At 43.8% G+C, this 18,216-nt stretch overlaps 1 long non-coding RNA gene and 1 other non-coding gene across 2 annotated transcripts in view; one reads left to right on the top strand and one right to left on the bottom strand.

Annotated features, from left to right (window-relative positions):
• Positions 1-18,216, bottom strand: part of LOC141576399 (uncharacterized) — a 157,039-nt gene that overhangs the window by 21,376 nt on the left and 117,447 nt on the right. The window lies entirely within an intron of this gene.
• Positions 8,472-8,543, top strand: TRNAT-GGU (transfer RNA threonine (anticodon GGU)). Its single transcript has one exon. It is a non-coding gene; the product is annotated as a tRNA-Thr (tRNA).

The following is an 18,216-nucleotide window of genomic DNA, read 5'->3' as shown; positions in this document are numbered from 1 at the left end:
GTGTGGATAGATAGATATGAAGGATAATTTATTACGTACATATCTCATGGGGCCCTGGCACCAGTCGGTACTTCCTGAATAGCCCCAGAAACAAATACAAGATGGAGCAATGGTTGGAGAGGGCAGACACTCTACTGAATGGGCCCATGAGGGCCTTCTACAAGACCTGCGATGTTTGCTCCCAAAGAGCAGAGGTCATGAAGACAATGTGTTTCCTGCTTTCAAGGGCACGGATTAGTAGTCGTGGCTCTGGGCCTGGGCATTCAGCCATAGCTGTCCCCGTGCCACGTCCTCAGGGGTGAGAGGGGAAGGCAGATCCTGGGAACGACTTCCTGTTCCCCACAGAACAATTTCACCCACAACTCTCACGCACTACCCCCAACGCCACTGTTATCAACATAGTCAGCCGCTACCTCCAACGCCACTGTTACTGACATAGTCAGCCTGCCATGACTGATGAAGCGAACACTGGACGCTCAGATGCTTCTGTGCCTTTTGTTTAGCAATGACTTGGAATTTATTCCCTACTTCCACAGGAGTCACCATACCAGAATGTTGAAAGAACATATCCAAGGCCACTTGGCAAGCGGGTGGGGTCAGTTCCAACATCCTTTAGCACACACTGGCCTGGTTGGAGGGACAATACCAGGATCCCATCCCCTAATTCTTACACAACTCCCTGTCTGCCCCTGCGCAAGTGCCTGAAACTTCCAGAGTTGAAAGTCATTCCTTATAGTCTTTTGTTTCTTTCTTTTAAGCAGTTCCTTTTAAATTTATTTTACTTTTCATTGAAGTCTAGTCAGTTTACAATGTTGTGTTAATTTCTGGTGTGCTTCCTTATAGAGTCTTAAAAGCCTCCCTATTAAGATTCAAATCTCACAGGGAACTATATTCAAGATCTTGTAATAACCTATAATGGAAAAGAATCTGAAAAGGAATATATATTTATATATAATTGAATCACTTTGCTGTATACCTAGTCTAACACAACACTGTAAATCAACTCTTACTTCAATAATAATAATAAAAATAAAAAATTCAAATCTTAGGGCAGGAATAACACTTCAAGATTTTATCAAACATTTACCTTAGTGGAATATTCTTCCTCATAACTCTCCCTGAGAGAATTAGTTAGAAGCCAGGCCTTCCAGGCATGAGTCGGAGAAGGAAGGAAAAGATTGGGGGTGGGGATCTGCCAAAGACAAACTTCTTCTTTGGGGTTGGTCCTGCTTTCCCCTGAATAGCCACCCTAGGCTGCAACTTTATTCCTTTGTCTCCTTCTTGGAAGTATGCTTGAAATACCAAGCAATAAATAGTCTGGGAGTTGACACATTTAATTAAATTGAGGTTTACTCAAACTTATTTACCTGCTGTCTTCACTGTTTCTTCTACCTCCTTCTTCCCTAAACAGAAACAGCTCCAAACGCTCACCCAGCTGCCTTTTTCCTCTCCACTCTCTCCATTTGGGTCATTCTCACTTTTTCGGCTTCGAAGTATCACAATTAAGAGGCAGCACCTCCCCAATTTCTCTCTAATCCAAGGATCGACAAACTTTTTCCGTGATGAGCCAGAGAGTAAATACTGTAGGCTTTTCAGGGCATCCATCTCTGTTGAAACTCTACCTTCATAGCATGAAAGCAGCCAGAGACAACGTGTAAATGAATTGGGATGATTATGTTCCAATAAAAGTTCATTTATGAGCACTGAAATTGGAATTTCATGTCATTTTCACTTGTCACAAAATCCTCATCTTCTTTAAAAATTTCCCCCCAACCACTTAAAAATATAAAAACTACTCATGAGCCTTACAAAAGCAGACCATGATCCAGATTTGACCCGAGGGTCAGAGTTTAGCCACCTCTCTCCACATTCCATTCCTCTCGCTGTCTGAAACACCCTCAGCCTTGATATTTACAAAAAAAAAAAAAAAAAAAAAAAGGCCCTGTCCTTTATCCACCCCACAAAATAACTGCTCCTCCTAACTTCCCTAATTCTCTTAGGATACCAGAATTTTCCCATCTGTCATCCTTTATATACAGCCAGCATCCCAGTCCAACTGCTGACCCACATCCAGTGCTTTCAGCATCTGTCCCTCTCTCCTGCACAAGACATCCTGCATATCCCAGCTAATTCTCATAGAGCAAGATTTTCATCAGAGAACTCCCTTCAATGGTTCTACCACTTCCTGAGCACATCAAGTCAGTCTGCAGGACCCTCTGCTTGTCTACATGGAGTTTCCCCTCTGATGGAGTTTTCTAGTTTCATCCCTCACTATTTCCCTACACATATCCTCTGTGCAAACCAAAACGACCAGCCTCCAACAGGTGACATCAATACGCTGGGGGAGGGGAATTCCTACCTCTGTGTCTTTACTCTTGCTACCCCCTTCCCCCACCCCTGAGTGCCTTTCCCTAAACCTGTGGACCTATCAAAAGCTTCATGGCCAACCATGATAAAGTATCACTTCACACACACTAGGGTGGGCAGCACAGAAAGGCCGACAATGACTAGTGTGGGCAAGAATGTGGAGAAATTAGAACCCTCATTCAGTGCTGGTGGGAATGTCAGATGGCGCAGCCACTTTGAAGAACAATCTGGCAGTTCCTCAAAAGGTTAAACCTACAGTTACCATATCACCCAGCAGTTCCACTCCTAGGTATCTACCTAAGGGAAATGAAAACATTTGTCCACACAAAAACTTGTCCATGACTGTTCATAGCAGTGTAATTCATAGTAGCTAAAAAATAAAAACAACTCAAATGTCCATTAACTCAAGAATGGATAAACACAAAAGGTCACATATTGTACAAGTCCATTCATATGAAATGTTCACAATAGGCAAATTTATAGAGCTAGAAAGTAGATCAGTGGTTGCCTAGGACTGGGGTGGGACTGAAGGCATGGGGGAAATGAAGGGTGACTGCTAATGGGTCTGGGGTTTAAGATCGATGAAAATGCTCTAAAATTGATGATGGTGACTGATGCACAACTCTGTGAATGTACTAAAAAATCACTGGACTATACACTTTTCTCTTTTGGTCCATTTTTTTAAATTGAAGTCAAGTCAGTTTCCAATGTTGCATCAATTTCTGATGCACAGCATAATGTTTCAGACATACATATACATACATATATTCCTTTTCATATTCTTTTTCTTTATAGGCTATTGCAAGATATTGAATATAGATCCCTGTGCTGTACACAAGAAACTTGTTTATCTACTTTATATGAACTATACACTTTTAAATGGGTGAACTGTCTGTGTGTGAATTATATCTCAATAAAGCTGTTTTTTTAAAGAGGCTCCTGGCCAAATCAGATCACTGTAATTTGATCGTTATAGAAAAGATTATCATTATTCTGTAGCTATATTATCATCTGTTCCGCTCATTGGATATTATATACTACCTTATAATTTTTTCTGCCTATATTTTAACTTCCCAACAACATTTAAATTCTCATAGTTTTACATATAGATGCCTTTGGTTGATTTAATTCAGAAGACAAGTCTGAGTAGTTAAAATAGTTTAAATTGAACCAGAGCTAGAGATGCTAGCTTATAGAGCGTGGGTGTGTCAGACACAACTTGCAAGCCGCCATATTGAAAAGAAATGATTAAGTGGAGAAAAAACATTCTTCGGCTTCACTTGTGAATTGATGTCTTGCTTTCACTACTGTGTATCCCTTGCACATAGATAAACTGGGCCCAGGCTGTCTCTATGATCCACTACAGGGTGCCTGGAAATTCAGATACTCGGTTAAGCGTGTGTTGCAGTTCTCCATTCTTAAAGCCAAAGTATGACAGAATCATATAGACTTTTTATGTTATGAATTCATGACGACTGTGAACCTACTATGTGCCTAGTGTTGGACCCAAAGACTAACTAAGCAAATTCAGTATGTAATAAATGACCATGCTAGCATAGTGTCAGCTTTCTATATACCAAGCACGTGATACTCCAAATGCCATGTGCTGACAATTTGGTTTTTTCTAAAATTTTATGTTTGGCACATGGTTTCTTGAAAGATATCAATTAGCAAAATATTAAAGTGTGTATCACAGGTCTACATTCAACATACATTGACTAGGTCAGCAGGAAACTGTGTATGTAGAAAAAATAGATTCCTATTCATGTTTAGCATTTTCTGGAGAGTATCCGTGATCTGGTCCATACCTTATGTCCAAGTAAATACTCTCCACACAAGGGCTAAGGCACCTGAATAGTATTCGAGGGTCCCCAAAAAACTTTCTACCCTAGAATTCTATTCAGAGTAAAGACGCAACACTCTAGTATAAGCTTTAATGTCCAGGAAGTATCATTTCAAGGAAAGTCAGAAATCATTTGCCTCTGAAGCATCTTAGGTTAAACGACCTAATTTTCAGCCAGTGAAAATGCAAAGTCAAAGCTGTAGGCCGAGCAGAACCCTTACGAGACCAACTCCCCACAGATTGTTTTACAGCCTCATTTTCAAGATGACTCAAACCTGGGAGGGCCACCCAGGGTCTGGGCAGACTTGCCAGAGCTAGGGTTCCCACCCAGGGGTGTGGCGCATGGCTATAGCTAGTCAAAAACATTCATCCACTTGTTTGGAGTGCCCTCTCTGTGTTTCTCCCCTGGGAATCCGTTAGTGCTGGTGACCAAGGACTCAAGGAATTGGAACCCTAACTAATCACACTGGCTTTACCTTAAAGATGGCGTGAGTTTCCTATGACTACTATCACAAATTACCGTGGGCGTAGTAGCCTAAAACAGCACACATTCGTTATCTTACAATTCTGGCCGTCGAAAGTCTGAATTGGCTCTCACTGGACTAAAACCAAGGTGTCAGCAAGGATGGTTCCCTCTGAAGGCTCTAGAGGAGAATTCATCCCCTTGTCTTCTCTAGTTTCCAGAGGCCCCTGGCATTCCTTGTTCACTGCCCCTTCTTCCTTCTTCAAAGCATCACATCTTCCAATCTCTCTCTGCCTCCCTTGTAGAAGAACCCTTGTGATGACACTGGGCCCACGAGGGTCATCCAGGAGAATCTCTCCATCGCAGGATCCTTCATTTAACCAATCTGCAAAATCCCTTTTGACACATAGAGTGATATATTCATGGGTTTCAGGGATTAAGACATGGAAGTCTGGGGGGTGGGGCATTATTCTACCACAGAAACATGGCAAAGAGGAGGCCTTTTTGAAATACTAGCATCATCATCATCACTGCCTTTAAACACCTACAGCAGTCTGCGCTTGGGCAGTAAACACTCCACATCCATCATTTCGTGTTGTTCTTAAACAACACTGGAGCTGAGTGTTGGTCTACCCGTCCCACATGTGACGACCCTGAAGTTCTGGGAGGCTTAGTGACTTGTCAAGAGTCTGGCAGCCCTGAGTCCTGCCGCCTCTTACTGCAAAGGCTGTGATTTTAAACACTATCAGGGAATTCTGTTTGGCCCTCATGGTCACTACAAGCATTTCCTTCTGCGGTTGTGGGAACACCTTGTCCTCATCGTCCCCCTTTCTGTCCAGCCTCACGGTGAGAGCTCTGGTGCAGCCCCCAGATCTGACCACCAACTCGATGCCCGACAAAGGCCTAGCTGGGGAAGGGTGACACAGATCTGGCCCCCTGCCTACCCCACGGTGGAGGGCGCTAGGCCTAGGCCCACCCCGGCAGTTCACTTTTGCCTTATACCATTCTCTACAGCCTTACCTCATTGTAGTGTACTTTGCACTCTTTTTTATTGCTTTATCACACTTTGCAGACGCTGTATTTTTTTTTTTAATTGAAAGTTTAGGGCAACGCTGTATCAAGCAATTCTATCAGCGCCACTTTCCAAAAGCATTTGCTCACTGTGCGTCTGTGTTACATTTTGGCAACTTCACAATATTTGAAAATTTTCATTGTGGTTATATTTGCTTCAGTCGTCTGTGATTGGCGATCTCTGATATTACTCCTGCAAAAAGGTTACAACTCTTTGAAGGCTCATATGGATGGATAGCATTTTTTAGCAATAAAGTTTCCCTTTTTTTATCGAAGTGTAGCTGATACGGTGCCAGTTTCTAGTGTACAGCATAGTGATTCAGTCATACATTTATGTATTCTTTTCCATATTCTTATTCATTTATAGGTTATTATAAGTTATTGAATACAGTTCCCTGTGCTGTACAGTAGGACCTTGTTATTAATAAAGTATTTTTGAATTAAGGTATATACATTTTTTAGACTTAATGTTATTGCACACTTAATAGACTATAGTATATGTAGACATAACTTTTATATGGACTAGGAAACCAAGAAATGTGTGTGACTTGCTTTATTGTGATATTTGCTTTACTGCGGTAATCTGGAACCAAACCCACAATAATCTGAGACGTACGGCTGTGAACAGCCGAGGCCACACCTACAGCAATACAGTTTTAGTAGTACAACTTGTCCTGTACTTCGTGATTTAAAATAAGATGTTATCCTTGACTCTAATTACCAGTGGATTTAAAATGCAAGAGAAGACAAGATACAGATACTTAAGATTTAGTCAGTCACTGTCTTTTCTCTACCAAGCCGATGTTCTTTGCCTTTTACTTGTTTTGCTAATTTTAGGTAATTAAGTAAAGGTTCTTCCTGATTTCCAAGGGGGAAACTGAGGCACAGAATGATTATTTGGTCCAGAAAAAGGAAGAAAAATAACCTAGGGGGGATCCTAGTCTCCACTTGCAGACTGTGAGCCAGCCCTGAGAAGAGTCCGGATTGGATAAACCATGTCTGCAAAGGCTGGCTTGACCCACGACTGTGACAGATCACTTGAATTTGCCTGGTTTATTTGGATTATGCCTAGAAATCCCCAGAGTACCCCCAGAAAAGCCCAACTCATCACTGTTCTAAGATAGGACGCATAAGGTTTCTGGGGCAAGAGAGTGCTTTTTAAAAATGGAGAAGACTTGAACATGTTAAGGGGGTAGAGGCAGCAGAGAGGATGCAATGAGAGGCAGAGGAGAGGGATGGAAGGTACAGCTCAGCGGTAGAGCGCAGGCTTCGTGTGCACGGGGTCCTGGGTTCAATCCCCAGTGCCTCCATCAAAAAATAAGTAAGTAAACCTAATTCCACACCCCCCCCCCAAAAAAAGCTAGAGGAGAAGCAATAGCCACAAACAACAACCTATCCACTAGGAAAATGGATAACCCCAAAGTGGTGTCTGCATGCAACAAAGTACAACTCGTAATCAAAAGGCGCGACTGACCGCTATGTGCAACAGTGTGGGTGAATCTCAAAATCATTATTCTGAGTGAAAAAGGCCAGACAACAAAGAATACATGCTGCCTGATCCCATTTACATGAAATTCTAGAGAATATGAACTAAATTAGTTTAGAGTGACAGAAAGTAGAGCTGTGGCTGCCTAAGGTCAGAAGCAGAGAGACGGGAATGAAGAGCAGAGGCAAGTTTTGGAGATGATGGAGACATTCTGTCTCTTGTCTGTGGCAGTGGTTCCATGGCATCAAAGCTCAGCTGACTGTGCACTGTCAATGGATTCCCACTTATTGCATATATGTTATACTTCAAGAAAGCTGATTTACTAAGAGATGGGGTGGCTCCTTGGGGTCCCGTGGACTGGAAGAGGAACCACTTTTCCAAAGAGAAGGAAGGGAAGGAGGCCAAGGCAGACATGGTTCAGGTCCCTTCAGAGATGTAGAGAGAAGAGGCAGGTAGCCACCATTCATTGGTCTGAAAGCTTTTGCAAAAAGCTCCCCACACTCCTATCCCCCGCAGAGAATCTCCTTTGAATCTGCGCATTCATGTCCATCAGCATGAGGTCAATTCACATCTGAAGACTGGAGGCTTATCTACTGCCACATCTTAACCCGCCCCGTGGGCTACCCAGGTAGAATATTTGCCAGGTCTAATCTTCTGATCCCTCTAAATTCAGCCCACCTTCAGCTTGGTGTTCCTGTCACATGGAGCCCCTGGGAGCCTCAGCAGTGAAGTGGCTAATGTGTTCTGAGCAGTGTTTTCTTTCATTTCTTCCTGTGCCGCCTTCATCACTGGCAGCTCCAAGAAGCTGTAGAAGGTGGGTGTAAAGGCTTAGTCAGAAAGCTTCCGGCCGGGAGGGGAGCCTGAAAGATAGGCATCAGCCAGCGCCTTCGTGGTTATCAACTCTTCCATTTAATCACTTACTGGAGTCGATCTGACAGTATTTTGCAATGATGAAGACAGAGCCATAGCAACCAGACACAAAGAGAAACTTCCAGGCCTCTGGAAAGGGTTCCAAATCTCTAAAGAGACATTAGCATGCCACAGCTTCTATTCTTTGGTGCAGTTGTTTCCTTTCGGTCGCTACTGGAGATCCACTGCGTTTTCTTTACACACGCCAAATGAGACACATTTTGATTTACCAGAGCTGGGGGCATGGGCCAAAGACTGGAATTCTTCCATGAGGAGACATATTTGATGGAAATTGTTTTTCTCAGTCATTAAAAAAGGTCATCCTGGGGGTGGGGGGTCTAGCTCAGTGGTAGAGCATGTGCTTGGTGTGCTCAAGGTCCTGGGTTCAATCCCCAGTGCCTCCGTTAAGGGGAAAAATAAAAAATAATAAATCAAATAAAAATAAATACATGTAAAAAAAATTTTTTTAAATTATCCTCAAAACATGTTTTCATAGGTGCTAGCTAATATCTGGTGCCTTCTTCTATTAACAATAATAATCTTTTTGGCCTTCTGAGAAAATAGGAAGTTGTGATTAAGCAGAGAAACTACAAATCCCTTCCCTCGACACTGAGCTAGTAACTGAAAGTCCCTCACAGGAGGGAGTTTCTCACGTAAGTGGAAAGCTGGGCAGGGTCCCCGCCCTTGGGTTCCAGGAGATAAGTTGGGTCATGCAGCTTCTCCACTGTAGCCATTTGGGCTTTTACAATAGAACAATGATGTGAGACCCCCAGAGAGGACCAAAAGCTGTGACCATGCCTGGAAGGGCGTGAAGGTGCCATTTGGATGGAGCTCACTCCTCCGGTGAAGTGGAACCTTCTGTCCCTTACCAAGCCACCAAAGCACACATCCGCTCTCCACTGAAAAGTGAACAAGCACCCAAAGGAATTGAAAGGAGATACTCAAAAAATACTTGTACATGAATGTTCATACAGCACTGGTCCCAACAGCTAAAAGGTGGAAACAACCCCCATGTCCATCAGTGGGTGACTGGATAAATGAAATTGGTCCAGCCACACAATGGAATGTTATTCAGCCGTCACAGGGAATGACGTGTTGGCACGTGCTGCAACATGCATGGACCTCAAGACCTGAAGCTAAATGAAAGAAGCCAGACACAAAAGGTCACGCACTGTATGATTCCACTGAGATGAAATATCCAGAACAGACAAGTCCACAGAGACAGAAAGCAGACTGCTGGCTGCCAGAGGCTGAGGATAAAGGGAAATTGGGAGTTCCCGCTTAATAGGTATGGAGTTTTGGAGGGGATGAGGAAAAAGTCCTGGAACTAGATAGTGGTGGTGGTTGCACAACATTGGGAACGTATTAGGTGCCACTGAATTGTACACTTTCAAGTGGTTAGTTTTATGTTATGTGAATTTTACCTCAAATTTAAAAATCTCCATGTCAAAATAGATGGGCATGATGTCACATAAAAATCTTTTCGATACAAATAATGAACTCAATAATAAAATATTAAAGAAAAAGTTACCATTTATCACCATATGATGCAACAATCCCACTCCTAGGCATATATCTGGAGGGAACTCTAATTTGAAAAGATACATGCACCCCAATGTTCACAGCACCACTATTTACAATAGCCAAGACATGCAAGCAACCTAAATGTCCACTGACAGATGACTGGATAAAGAAGCTATGGTATATTTATACAATGGAATACTACTCAGCCATAAAAAATATTAAAATAATGCCATTTGCAGCAACATGGATGGACCTGGAGATCATCATTCTAAGTGATGTAAGTCAGAAAGGGAAAGAAAAATACCATATCACTTACATGTGGAATCTCAAAAAAAGACACAAATGAACTTATTTACATAACAGAAAACAGACTCACAGACATAGAAAACAAACTTATGGTTATCAGGGGGGAAAGGGGGTGAGAAGGGATAAGTTGGGAGTTCAAGATTTACAGATGCTAACTACTATATGTAAAATATATCCTACCATATAGCACAGGAAACTATTCAGTATTTTGCAGTAACCTATAAAGAAAATGAAAAAGAATATGAAAAGGAATTTATGTATGTCTATGTATGACTGAAACATGCTGTACACCAGAAATTGAAAAAATAAATGAATAAAGCAAGCTGGAGCCTTCAGCTCTACGAAGAAGAAGAAGAAAGAAGAAAGAAGAAAGAAGAAGAAGAAGAAGGAGGAGGAGAAGGAGGAGGAGGAGAAGAAGAAATTGAATTAACCATTAACTAACTGGTAAAAAAAAATACAAAATTGCTCACCCATTAAAAAAAATTACTGTTAAAAAAAGCAGACTGTCAGGCAGATGCATTCAGTTCAGTTAATGTGAAGTGAACCTTCTCCGCCTCATGTAGAGAGGAATGACGTGGACGTCAAGCAGGCCGTACTGTGATGGGGATGGGGATGGGGTGGCGCAAGTAGGGGCAGCCAGGAGAGCCACTGTGCCCAAAGGGCCACCAGCGTGGTAGAAGACAAATGTGGGCGGCATGCCTTGCACTGGGGGCCTCACCCTGCCTCAGCTGGAATCTCATCAAAAAGTGAATTACTAAGGCAAGGCAAAATTTGGTTAGCAGCTTGGAGGAATGATAAAGAGTGTAGTCAACATTTACAGAGTCGAGTGATGGGACAGCTCTCCCCGGCTGGACTCCTCACAGCCTCAGAGGGCCCAGAGTGAGCGCAGGTTCTGAGGATCAGGAGTCAGGGCTTCTAGTCCCTGACTGGGTCACTGTCTGACTATGAAGTTGGTCAAGCCATCTAAGTGTCGGGCGCTTGGTTTTCTTGGCTAAGTGCTTCTCAGACCGAGCTGACATCCCCGATGTCCGTGGAACCTTTAAAACATAAAACTCCCTGAGGGTTGGAGAAAAGGCTCCTTCGAGATCACCCAGTGGTTCTCAGGCTTGAATCCCCTGGGCTTGTTAATACTCAGATTGCCGGTCCCCATTTCCAGAGTTTCTGATCCCGTGGGTCTGGGGTGGAGACCTGAAAATTTGCATCTCCCACAAATTACTGGTGAGGCTGATACCTCACCACACTTTGAGACCCACTGAGAAAAACTTAAACTAGTTCTTACCAAGTCTGCTTGGTCATCAGAATCACCAGAAAACATCCTAATAAAAAAATACCAGGGCCTCACTCCATATGTAGTAGCCGGGGATGCTCCAGAGCCTGGACCCTTCTGTCCAGCTCTAGATCCTGTGATACCTCCCATGGGCCTGGGGCAGTGAGAGGGGTTCGGAAGGTGGGAGAGACAGACGCTGAGACACTCTGGGGCCAGAAAGAGCCGGAAAAAGCAGGAATCAGCGCCTATGATGGAAGCATGACCCAACTCATCTTAGATAAAATTTATTGACCCATCACTGCATTTATTTAGTACCTAAAGAAGTTGGGGAGGGAGAGTCAATAGGAAAAGAAAAGAGGCTTTTGCACAGAGACATTTGGGAAAGGCCTGAGGAAACGTCATAGAATGTTCCAGATCGTGTCAGTGCTGGTCTGCCAATATTTATTCTGACATTCTTTGCATTTCCCCCCAGAAATTCTAAATAATAATAACAGCTTTTAAATAAAAATACTGTAGCATAAATTCTAAGGAACGAAACCTGATTTATGGACGTCTTAATATAAGGTATGTCATGAGATGCTATTGCACGAAGTACCTGGTAGAATGATGACTCACTGCATATTTAGTTGATGGAATGGAGGGAAGGAGCTGGTCTATCCCCTCTGGTTGTTACTTCCCAACCCAGACATTTTACCGCACAGATAGCGACCTCCATCGCTGACCTCCCTTAGAGCAACTCCTGTCTGTTATTCAGACATTTGACCTGGAGTTGCCTGTTCAACCTTAAATCGTCTACCAGAACAAAAACCACAGGCAAGAAGGTCCTATTGCTTCAGAATAAAACAGGACATATTTGCTGGCGGGCACATGTAACATGGGCGTAAAGCGGTAAGCTTCTATGATGCGTCCTTTTAAAATTCTCCTAAGAGTTAACTTGGGCCAACTGACAAGCCCCCTTCTTGGCCCCAGACTTGCAAGAGGACTAAACCACCTGAATTGTCTTCTATACAAATATGAGTGCTCTAATCACTGCAGCTGATGGCCTGGCTATTTGGGGGAACTGTCCCTGGTAACTACCACATTTCAGAAAAGTTCTTTTCCAGAAAAGTGTCCATTCTTTGAGGTCATGCTCTTATATACTTTAGCTCCTCATAGCACGATGCTGAACAGACTGCATTCACAATCTTCTTTTCTATTTCACCCAAAAAGTACCCAACAGAATCCTTGGATGTTCCAGTTGGTTTACTCTCTATTGAGAAAGTGCTGCCTCGAAGACCCATCTTTAATGGTTCCATGACAGTCATATTTTAGGTTACCATATCAACTCTGGATTTTTCTTGTGACTCTCTCTCTTCTTAATCCGTTTTACTCTACAGCCATAGAATACAGCCATTGTATGCTTCACGAACTGAGGCAACTGGGGGCAATGGAAGGAGGGCTGACCAGGAATCAGATCTGGGTTTTAGTCTCAGCTCAGTGTTAGGTAGCTGGGTGACCCCAGACCTATTAGCTAAGCTCTTCCAGCCTCCGTTTCTTTATCTCAGAAATGTGCCCAACAGGATCCAACTGAGCCACGTCCCATCTTTCCAACCTGTTAGCAACATAAAGATGGGTGACCTGTCCCTTTGGTCTACTCCTGCTGAGCATCCCCGTGAGCTAAGTCAATACCTACAGAACTGGCGTTTGGAGGAAGAAAGGGTCAAAGGAAGAGATGACTCCAGGGTTCAGGAGAAATGTCAAACTCAGAATTACTTGTTTTTCCCATTTTCTTCTATTCTGTGTTTTCTTGGCTTCAGGACAGAGGATTGCCGCAATGTTTAATGTCAGCAGGGAGGATGATGTGTGCACACACTAGCGCAACTCAAGAGAAACTCAGAGATTTTGGAAATGCATTTGCCTGACAGCTCGTGGGTGAGGCTTCTGGCCCCAGAGCCTCATGGTTTGCCCATCTTCGAATGCACAGAGGAACACTTGCTGGGGAATGACGTTTGCTAGATATTAACGAATCCTCAGAAGAGTGATGTGTTGTGCTAACAAGTCAGATATGACTGTTGGGTTTGTCGTAGGAAGGGAATTATGGAAAGGCTTCTATTAAATGCCACAGACTAGACCATTTTCCTCCCTCCCCCTGTCAGCAGGTCCCATGTGAGGGTTACCATGGGAAACACTCCCTACTGAAACAGCAGTCATGTCTGGAGCCTGGGAGGTTCCAGCAGTCGTGCTATTATGCTCGGGGACATGGCCCTCTGAGATTTCATCCACGCTGCAGAAAGACAGCCCGGTAGCGGGGAAGAACATTTTATAAACAAAACTAAGAGAATCGGGTGTTAATTCACTTACACTGCTGGTAAAACAAAACAAAACAAAACAAAACAAAACAAAACATATAACCCCAAACCCAACAAGGCCATGACTTAGTCGGATCAGCAAAACTAACTTTTAAGCTCCGGTATGCCCAGGGGTAATTGTGGTTCATCTACAGAGAGTTCATTTTCAAGTCACTTCTTGGGGTCACTTTGCATGAAGAGCAGATTCTAATCAGGATACAGGTAACATGAGAAGCACCAAAGTCTTTGTAAAGAGCACCATTTGAGGTAAATCGAACATTTAACCAGGAGACTGACACATGTACAGGAATCACAGAGCACGTGGGTGACCAGAAGTTTCAGTGAATTCTTTGGGCTGAGAAATCGCTCTGGAACAAAACTATAGCCACAAGTGAAGAAAGATCAAGAAATATCTTTGGTGGATTTCAGAGAAGCAGACCTTGTGGCTGGAGTTCAGCTGCATGGGAATTATTGAGGTGGTGCCCTCAGGAGGAGAGGAGCGAAGGAGGCAAGGGAGAGACGGGAGGAGAGCAAAGCAAGGGTCCCAGCTCGGCTTAGCCCCAGCCTGACCCCCTTGCACCTTGAGGCAAGAGGGCCCTCCTTGGGATCCCCCGAGCTGTGGGCTGCAGGGAGGTAGGGAAGTGCACACCCTCCCAGCAATGGGACTCCCTTTGGCCAGGAGCAATTCTCCAGAGAATAGGACGGCTGGGAGCACTCGGTAGCTGGGGGAGGATGCACCAGCCCAGTAAAGGGGATGTGAGTGGGGCACCGTCAGCATCAACTCTTCATGGCTTACCCCAAGCCACGTCCCGGTTAGCGGCACAGTCAAGACCAAAACCTGCCTCTCAGCCTTGCCACTGGCTCAGCAGGTCCACTTTTTATAATGGCAATGCCTACCATTATGCCGTCTTCATAAAGCATTTTCAGAGCTATGATCTCATTTCATGACCACCATAATCCTGGGAGACAGACAAGGGCAGACGTCAGTGTGCCCTTGACATGGAGGCTAAGAGAGCGATCTGGCCCAAGGTCACATACCCGGAAATAACAGAGTTGAGGCTAAACCTTGTTCCTCGGGGGACCGCCTCCTTTTTAGGTCAGAAGAGGTATCGAATAGTGAGCCGCTATTTAGCCCTTTGTGTCTACTGACCACAAGGTCATTGTCATCAATTTGGTTTTGTCCTATGTCCCTCATATGAGGACCTCCATTTGAGCAAGGGCTTGCTCAAAGCATATTTAAGTCTCTTGTCACGTACTGCCAGCCCTGGCGTGGGATTTCTGGTTTCCATTTCTGACTTTTGATACTAACTCTTAGTAATAAGAGAAAAATAGTCTATTTTTATAAAATGACTCAGATGTCTCTGGAAACATTTACGCTGCTTGGAATATTTTAATAATTTCCTGATCTGTAGGCAGTAAGGCATTTTAATGTAATACCTAATATGAAATTCCTCATCACTGTGGAGTTTCCCTTTTGCTTTATACTTTCCTTGCATTTCAATGTAATCACAGTCGATCCTCGGGGGAGCTCAATGTGTGATAACTCCCTCCGCCATTGGCTTATTGCTGGGGAGCTCTCTCTGCTTTTCATCTTACCTTCCTCCTCCATTCCCTTAAGTCTAAAAACCTTTCTCATCATCTAATGCTATTCTGCACTGGCGTCTCCATATCCAGAGTCTGCCTCAAATTCTCCCATGAACTTCCGTATCTTTGATGAAGTCACCTGCCCAAGGGCATCGTGGAGTCGTAGAGAGGGAAGACATTGGTTCCTGACCACAGTCGGCCTCGCACTGATCTTGTGATCTTATAGCAAAAAGGAGCGTGGGTGCTTACAACTGACCATATCCTTTGACCTAGCAATTTCCCTTCTTATGTCTCTTCTTGAGAAAGAATTATAGATAGACCCGAAGATTTGATTATAGATGTTTATACCACTGCCATTTTTACAAGGAAAAAAAAATTGTTCAGAGACTCCTCGGCCTCCAATAAAAAAGGGATGGTAATAGAAAATATATTATAACCATCAAAGTTGAATGGTGGTTAACTTTGAGTTATATTTGAGTGATAGGATGGGTTGGGGGGGGGCAGTATCTCCCCGCCTCCCTCATTTTTTGCATCTACTCATCGCTCATAGACCTGAGCTGAAACCCATCTCCAGTTCTCATCTGCTGCGTAAGATACTGAGTAAATTAGGTCACCCACAACAGCCACCACTTCCTCGCCTGTAAACAGATAATGATGCTTATTTTGAGGAGATATTTTGACTATTAAGAGGAATAATGCCACACTCATGTATACATTCATTTAACAAAGATCTGTGAACTGCCTACTGCGCCCTGGGGCACTGTGCTGGGGGCAGAAGGTGAAATGACGGAAAAGACTCAGTGTCTTGAATTCACTCAACTGCAAGTTTATGGAAGGAAAAAGACATTCACCCCCTCCCCATCTTTCCCCTGCACAGATGCACTTCAGTGAAAGCACAGCTTAAAATAAAGTCAATCTTCTAAATCTCTGATTTATGGGGTCTTGATGTTCTTTCCATTTACAAAGAATCCATTGGATTCGTCCCGTGAGCGAGCCCCTCCACTGTAATTTGATATAAAGAGCTCTTTTCAGAATCAAGCCCGCGGCACGAGGTGAGTCAAGCCCCACGCCCGGGGTGGCACGTCCGGGACCTGGAGGCAGGGCCCTGTCTCAGCCCGGGTGAAGAGGTCTTGCTGCTCTACAGAGGGCCTGGGAGAATTCAGATGTCCAAACCCTAGCCTGCACAGTGAGTTTGGATCCTTATGGAGCTCCCCACACACAGCCCAAGAAGAGACCAAAGTGTCCTTCAAGAGAAACGTGCCCAAGAATCCGGAAGTAAACGTCCCTCGTTCCATCAGCGAAGCAAAATTCTTGCTATGACCCAAAACAAGGATCTGAGATCCTGGAGCCATGTTATCTAGAACCTCCAGTGTCAGGTTTCACCCCAGAGATATTCTGCTAACAATCTTCAAGCTACAGTTGTGAGGGAACTGGCCCGCCTCGTGCCCAGTGACAGAGGCCCCCAGGAAATGGTTTGTGACCCCTGAGCCTGGCCTTCTCAGCCTCGCTCTTGGCCAAACCTCTGGCTTTATCTCATGATAACTGAGTGTGTTTGCTCAACCTGTGCGTCACCTGGAGACTGCAGGCAGTGGGTGTGTTTTACTGCCCTCACTCCAACCTCTGGGCCTCTAACTGGAAAAAGAAAAAGAGGAGGAGGAAGGGGAGGAAGCTAGACCAAACCTTTCAAAAAACAAACCCCATAAAACTAACCCCATAAAACTCCAAGTGCAAAAAGGTGACATAATTACTCCATTTTAGAAGGAGACCATTCCCCCCCCCCCCTTAGGTATCTTAGGTTTTGTGTTTCCGGGCAGTTCTTGAACTTCCAGAAGAAGGTTGTAAAAATGTTCCCTAAATGTCACCACAGAAAGAAGGAAACAACTCACCAGACAGGGGTCAATAAAAACCAAGGTGGATGTAAATTCGATGGCATTTCCCGTTGAGAGAACTGTTAATATCGAAATGAAAACTACAGTGTAAAAGGGATCTCCGCCGTGCAATTTTATGAAAGATAGAATCGACTCTGCAAGTCTTCTAGCAAACAGTTAAAAAGATAAATAACCTAAGAATCCTTTTTTTAAAAAAAATTTGGAACCGTAATTCACATACCACAAAACTTGACTCTTTCAAAGCAGACAATTCCGTGGTTTTTTAGTATGTTTACAAAGCTGTACGACCCTCACCACTTTCTAATTCCAGAATGATGTCATTACCCCCAAAAGACACCCCATACTTATTAGCAGTCACTTCCCAGCCCCTCTCTCCCTAGCCCCTGGCAATGACTCTCCTGTTTCCTGTCTCCGTGCACTTATTTCATGTAAGTGGAATCACGCAATATGTATCCTTTTGTGACTGGTTTCCTTCACTTAGCGTAATGTTTTCCAAGTTCATTTGTTGTAGCCTGTATCAGGATTTCATTCCTTTTTATGGCTGATAAGAGTCCCTTGTATGGATAGACCACATTTTATTTATCCAGGGCGAGATAAACCACAGTTAGCTAATGATTCACCTGCCTGAGTGGTCAGTGGTGTTTACAATTTAGTGTTAAAAAATTATTCTATGAAGAGGTATGTTTAAATACTGCAGCCTGCTTTGGGCCAGACCTCCAGGTACCAGCCTAATCATCTGCTGAGGGCCCATTTAGTCATTTCAGCTGAACGAATGTCCCTGATAGAAGGCATGTGATACACTGTATCCATGAAACTCTTCATTTCCAAACTAAGCAAACTGCTAAACTGTGGAGGTAAACACAATCAATTTGTAAATACAAAACGTCACTCAAAGTATATTCAGATGTTGAGATATTCAGGGAATTGAATGACAAATATTCCAGTAGAACCAAAGAAGACAGACAGATGGCAAGTAAGCATATGAAAAGATGTTCCACACCATATGTCACCAGGGAGATGCACCTTCAAACAGGGAGATACCACTACACGCCTCTTAGAATGGCCAAAACCTGGAACGCTGACACCACCAAATGCTGGGGAGGATGTAGAGCAACGGGAACTCCCATTCATTTTTAGTGGGAGTGCACAATGGCACAGTCACTTCGGAGGGCAGTTGAGC

The sequence above is a fragment of the Camelus bactrianus genome, chromosome X, assembly GCF_048773025.1.
Source record: "Camelus bactrianus isolate YW-2024 breed Bactrian camel chromosome X, ASM4877302v1, whole genome shotgun sequence".
NCBI lineage: Eukaryota > Metazoa > Chordata > Mammalia > Artiodactyla > Camelidae > Camelus > Camelus bactrianus.
The sequence above is the reverse complement of the archived record's forward strand: the minus strand, read 5'-3'. Positions and strand labels throughout refer to the sequence as shown.